Raw genomic sequence first — 5,726 nt, 5'->3', positions numbered from 1 at the left:
GTCTAATCATACTCTGAGCCATTGCTAAAAGCTAACACTATTGGAGAGGTTGGCGACTCTTACTCTTGCGGGTGTCCTTATAAATATGGTGCCGAGAGCCTGGTCCTCTGGACAACGCAATGGTTCCCCCTTGTGAGGCAGTGGATAAACCACGAGACATATTAAGTGGCAATAATCGGCACTAGTACACATGCCAACGACATCGGATTTCTCGGGTGTGGTCGCGCAGAGCTATCCGGTGCACCTTGCTTTTGCAGCTTGAGCTCCCATTGGTGCTTATGGGGCTAAATACACCCGCCCGGTCATTTGAAATGTTTTAGAGCTTGTTGAAGCTATAGTTGAATGAAGGTTCATTCCTTTCCGCGCTGCCACCAGATGTGCATAATAGATGATTAGGATATTAGTAAAAATGCTAGGATTAGTGCTTAAACTAGTTAGAGGCCTTTTTAGCGCTTGCTTTAGCTTTAGGCCTAGTGTTTAGTGAAGTTTGTGTACCTCTTTTCTACGCACAAAGTGCGGTGCTCCTCGGGGCTTGTAAGTTTTTCAGGACTCTCTAACTATGTTTATGGTGTGGCTGCTGCTAGTGTAGGAGGAATGTGAGCCCCTCATCGCTTTGGCCGAAGCTCACTGTCGTAGATTTTTGCCTTGACCATATAGATCAGTGTTTTGTGCACAGTGAATTAGCACACGGGGCACAGATTTCTACTGGTGTAGGTACGGGGTACCCTACATTCAATGAGAATGGATCCCTTAGGCCAGTCTCAATAGGGATTTCATAGAGTTTCATGGGCATTAAATATGCTGACATGTCACTGTCTTGATGAAGAGAGAGAAGATAAAAGTTTCATGGGAGTAGAGAGAGTTTCATGGGGATGAAACTCTTCTGTACTGTTTCCAAAATATGGGTGTGTTGGAAACTGGGAGATGAAACCCCCACTGAGACTGGCCTTATCTTGTATGCTCGATGGTTTATAGGGGCATTGATGAGTTAGTTTAGAGTTCTAGCTATGGATGATGGATATGTGTTCAAAGGTACCGATCAGGGGTTCCTTGTCCCTCTTATATAGTCTGGGCGTAGGGTTAGTTACAGATAGAGTCCTAATCGATTTACATGTTGGTTTCCTAGTTTGTTAAAAGTCTAGCTAGATAGAGTTGGTTTCTATGTACATCTTGATACGCCTTGTCCACCAAGTAGATGAGGTGCCCTGTTTGGGTTTGGACCTTCAAATAGCCAACTTGAGCCACCCTGTACCAATTGGGTGTTTTCCCATGTGATGACGGTACCCAGGTACGAATATATCGACACACACCTAGTGGAGACAGTGGGGGGGGTAGTTCGAGAGAGGTTTGGTGGAGACTCACTTATTCTGCGTGGGGAAGGCCAGTAAGCTATCTATGGAATTACCAACTAGAAGCTTTGCCATTACGAGGGTACCCATACGAGAGGGTCTCTAAGGACCAATGGAAATTAAGTATGAGCTTTCTAATACCTAGTTAAATACATGATCATGCCGGAGTTTGCAATCTCTAATTCTTTATTTACATTCCACATTTACTTCTTGCATTTCTTGGTTGTGTGTTTTTACTTTCTGGTCTTGCTAAAGTTTTGGTGACTAAAATTAGTCTTGTGTTGTACGTTTGGATATATGGATTACAGAGAGGGACTAACAACTAGTTATTAGACTAGAGTAAAGTTTAATCCACCTTTTTATTCCACCTGTTTGGATAGCCTAGTTCAGTGGTTTCAGCATTACCTTTAGGGCTACAGACTACTAGTAAACTAACAACTAGTACTATGTGATCCAAATAGACCATAAAAAGGTCATTGTCGGTGTTTCGAGTTACCAACTAGTAAATTTTTAGTATTGCGCGTCTGGCTCGGATGGTGTGCTTAGAGGACACGAGGTTTATATTGGTTTGGGCGAAAAGTCCCAACATCCAGTTTGTCGCTGTTACTCGTGTTACTAGCACTGAAAGTTTGTAGTAGATGTTACAAACGGGCGAGAGAGGGACAGGTCCCAAGTCTCTGATGTGCGTGTGCTCCTAAGGAGTGTTAGGGCGTGTGTTTTGATGTCTACCACCATGTAGAGTGGTGTACAGCCGTGCCCTTCATGGGGCGTCCTGCTTCCCCTTTTATAGTCCAAGGGGAAGGGCAGGTTATAGAGAAGAAGAGAGAGAGAGAGAGGAGTCATGGAGAAGGCCTCCAGGACCGCTGGGCCTTTTTTCTCCTTGATGCGGGTCGTGGCGTCCCAACGTTGTTAGCGGGTTGTGGCGTCCCATTCTGTCCTGACGGGTGACATGGCGAACCAGCATGCTGGTCAGCGGCCATACAGGGAGTAGGCAGCATAGTGACCACGCGTCCATCACTGTTGGTGATGTGAATTCCCTGGAGTGACATGTCGCGGGCATGGGTCATGTTGAGATGTGCCCGCTTCCTGCACGGTGCCAGAAGTTTGACCTTGAGTTGTACTTTCTGGACCGTAGTGGTTGGTGGTAGTACGGGCGAGACGGAGCTCCCGACCCAGAGGTCGGGTGAGGCGGAGCCCCCGACCTAGAGGCCGGGCGAGGCGGAGCCCGCCCCAGAGGTCGGGTGATGTGGAGCCCCTGACCCAGAGTCCGGGCGACGTGGAGCCCCCATCCCAGGGTCTGGGCGAGGCGGAGTCCCTGACCCAGAGGTCGGGCAAGGCGGAGCCCGCCCCCAGTGGTCGGGCGAGGCGGAACCTGCACACCTAGGGGTTGGTTGGAGCTGTAGTCGCGCACTTGACTGCTCGGGTGAATCAATGTTGATGACCATTAGCTCCTCCTCTTCGGGTACCCTAGTATTGGTCCCCGACAGTAGCCCCCGAGCCTCCGTGTGATTCGGGCAGTGTCGACCGGGGGAGTTTTTGACTTGCCAGTGGGTGCGCGAGAGCGCACCCGGTGGGTGTAGCCCCCGAGCCTGCGGAGGAGCAGAATACTCCTTCGGAGGCTTGTCCGAACGGGAGGACTCTGAGGGCCTTGGCCTTCTTTTGTTGCCCACGGCGTGTCCTGGGGACGACGATTCCCTTTCGTCGTGATCGGACCTCTTGGGGGTATAGCCGTGAGATTTGGTGGGTCAGAAAAGGTCTTCCCTGATTCTGACCCCTTCGGGGGTCTGACCGACCTTCCGTCGTTCTATGACCGCGCGTTCGGTCTCCTTGCGAGTCCAACTTTCCTTGATCCCCCGCATGTAGTAGGGGTCCGGTCGAGGGTCGGCTCGTCTTTGTGATCGTCTTCCCTCAAGTGTTTTTTCTGATAAAAATGGAGGGGCTGAGCCATGCCATGATTTTCCTCTATGGACAAATCATGGTGCTCGGTGAGCTATTAACGGGTTAGTCTGAGTGGGACCTTGGCATCCCGTTTGCGGGGGTCTAGTTCTTGGGTCCGTTCGACCAGTCCCGAGGGCTCGTGCGCCCAGGTACTGGCCGCTAGCGGGCCCATCCCTTTCCACCCCTCACTCAATAGGTGCCCAGAGCGACTGTCGAGCTCGTCAGTGGGTCAACCTTTGAACTCTTGGGCCTAGACGGGCCGTAGGAGCGTTTTCAGCTCCGTATCCCTCTTACTTGTGACGGGTCATGGCCTGTTCGGGGAGACAAAATGTTCGGCGCATTTTCTAGGGGGATGGCCAGAGGTTGCGTGCGCATGTCCCATGACGAGACGTGGTGACAGGTCATGGCGGGCTTGGAGATCTAGGCGGTTGGTTGGTTTCGTTGCACCCGTCGCCCCTATAAAACCAAAGGGTTAGCCCTCCTTGTTTCATACACACGCCTACATCCTTACCTCTGCAGCCACGCCACCACCGCCAATGCTTAGGTTTCCTGCCTCCGCATCGCTGCCACCATCAAGCTTGGGTTTCCTGCCTCCGCATCTCCGCCGCCATTGAGTTCGCATTCATCCGCCCCTGCCTCTAATGGATCCATGGTGCCACTCTGACATCTCATTCGCGCACATGGAGGGCCTCGTCCGCCGTGGCCTCCTTTGTGTGTGGACCGCGGCTGCAGAGTGGGTGCTACCCGGCAACGAGGATGCGCCATCGCCGCCCGATGGCTACGTGGTGTCATTCGCCCACTTCCATGAGCGGGGGCTCACGACCCCCACCCATCGATTCCTTCGGGGGCTACTGTCCTACTACAACATTGAGCTACATCACCTCAACCCCAATAGGATCCAACACATGGCGGCTTTCATCGTGTTGTGTGAAGGATTCTTGGGGATCAGCCTCTAGAAGAAGAGGGAGAAGGGCCGGCCGGAGCTACACATGTCGATGGGGTGCGCCAGCATCCAACTCTAGAACAACCAGTCCGGGGAGTACCCATCCATGTGCCTGTCGACGTCCAACAAGGGGTGGCACTCGTAGTGGTTCTACCTGAAGAACAACACTCCTGCCCCTTTGCTGGAGTTCTCCGGGCGCCTAATTGAAGAGGCCCCGGACCAGTGGAGGAAGTGGGGCATTCCAAAGAAGGACAAGAAGAAGATCCGGGATCATGTCGTCGCCATTAGGATCCTAAGGGAGCATGGCCTGAAGTGGTCCAACATCATCGGGGCATACCACGCGAGGAGGGTGGCACCTTTGATGACGCGCATGCTCCCGCTATACGTGATGGCGCCTGATGCATCGTTCGACGGAACGGTGCTTGCCGAGGGAACGCTCCCCAACTATAAGATCACACAATGCATCAAGGAGGCGATGGAGCCCTTGCGGGACATCACGGGTGCCATCCTCGACTTCGTCTACCCGGTGTCGGGGCATCCCCCGATGTGGCCGGAGCCAGGCTACGTCGCCTTCATAAGTTTCCCTTTGTCCGGCCTTGCTTTCAATTGATTTCCTGACCCCGTGAGACTAACTTTGAGAGAGGCGGGACCAGCCGAGGGACCTCATCCTCATGGATCAGCTGGCGCCGCTGTCGAGGGATTCAGCCGTGAGGGCGATGAACTGCGCTGAGGCCGAAGGGTGAAAGAAGGTGAAGGAGGACAAGAAGAGGAAGAGGTAGCGAAAGCTGCAGGCGTGGGAACGAGGGGAGGACACTGATGACGATGATGACGATGAAGATGGCGACGATGACGAGGCGATGGAGGAAAGAGAAATGGTAGCCGACAATATCGAGTGGGACAACCTGGAGACTAAGGATGTGCTGATAGCTATCGGTTTGTCCTTGTAGGCGTCGGGGCCCTTCCCATTCCACGTAGGGGAGGGCACGTCTGGGGAGCCAGCGGAGGCAAGCCATTCCGACGATGTCCCCGAGGAACCAGTGGAGGCGGGTCGCACCGCCAGCCTGCCCCAATATCCAAAAAAGGTGGATGGCTTCACCGTCATGCACCAGGAACCATCAGGGGTGAGCCCCTCTGCCTAGGAGCAGAGGGCAAGCTTGAAACGGCCCCGTACCGATGAGACAGAGCAGGGGTCGGTGGATTCATCCCCCAAACGCATCTGCCGCCCGACAGCGCTGAGGTGAGTTATCGATTCCTCTGTTTTTTTCGTTTTAGTCGGATTTCATTGTGACTTATTTTTTTGTCCCTTGCAGCATCGGTAGGCAGCAAAATCCTTTGGTGCTGGCACCGAAGAAGAGCATCGCCCTCCAATCGGGGCAGCGGCCATCGGTTGGTGTCGCAGCCATTTTGGGCGGGAGCGGTGCCGGTGTGACCGCATCGCTGGCTAGTCAGGCGCTGCCCGCGGTGGTGTTGGTGCCCTCGGCGGGATAGGCGGACAC

The sequence above is a fragment of the Miscanthus floridulus genome, chromosome 10 (genome assembly GCF_019320115.1).
Source record: "Miscanthus floridulus cultivar M001 chromosome 10, ASM1932011v1, whole genome shotgun sequence".
Lineage (NCBI taxonomy): Eukaryota > Viridiplantae > Streptophyta > Magnoliopsida > Poales > Poaceae > Miscanthus > Miscanthus floridulus.
This window is presented reverse-complemented; position numbering follows the sequence as displayed.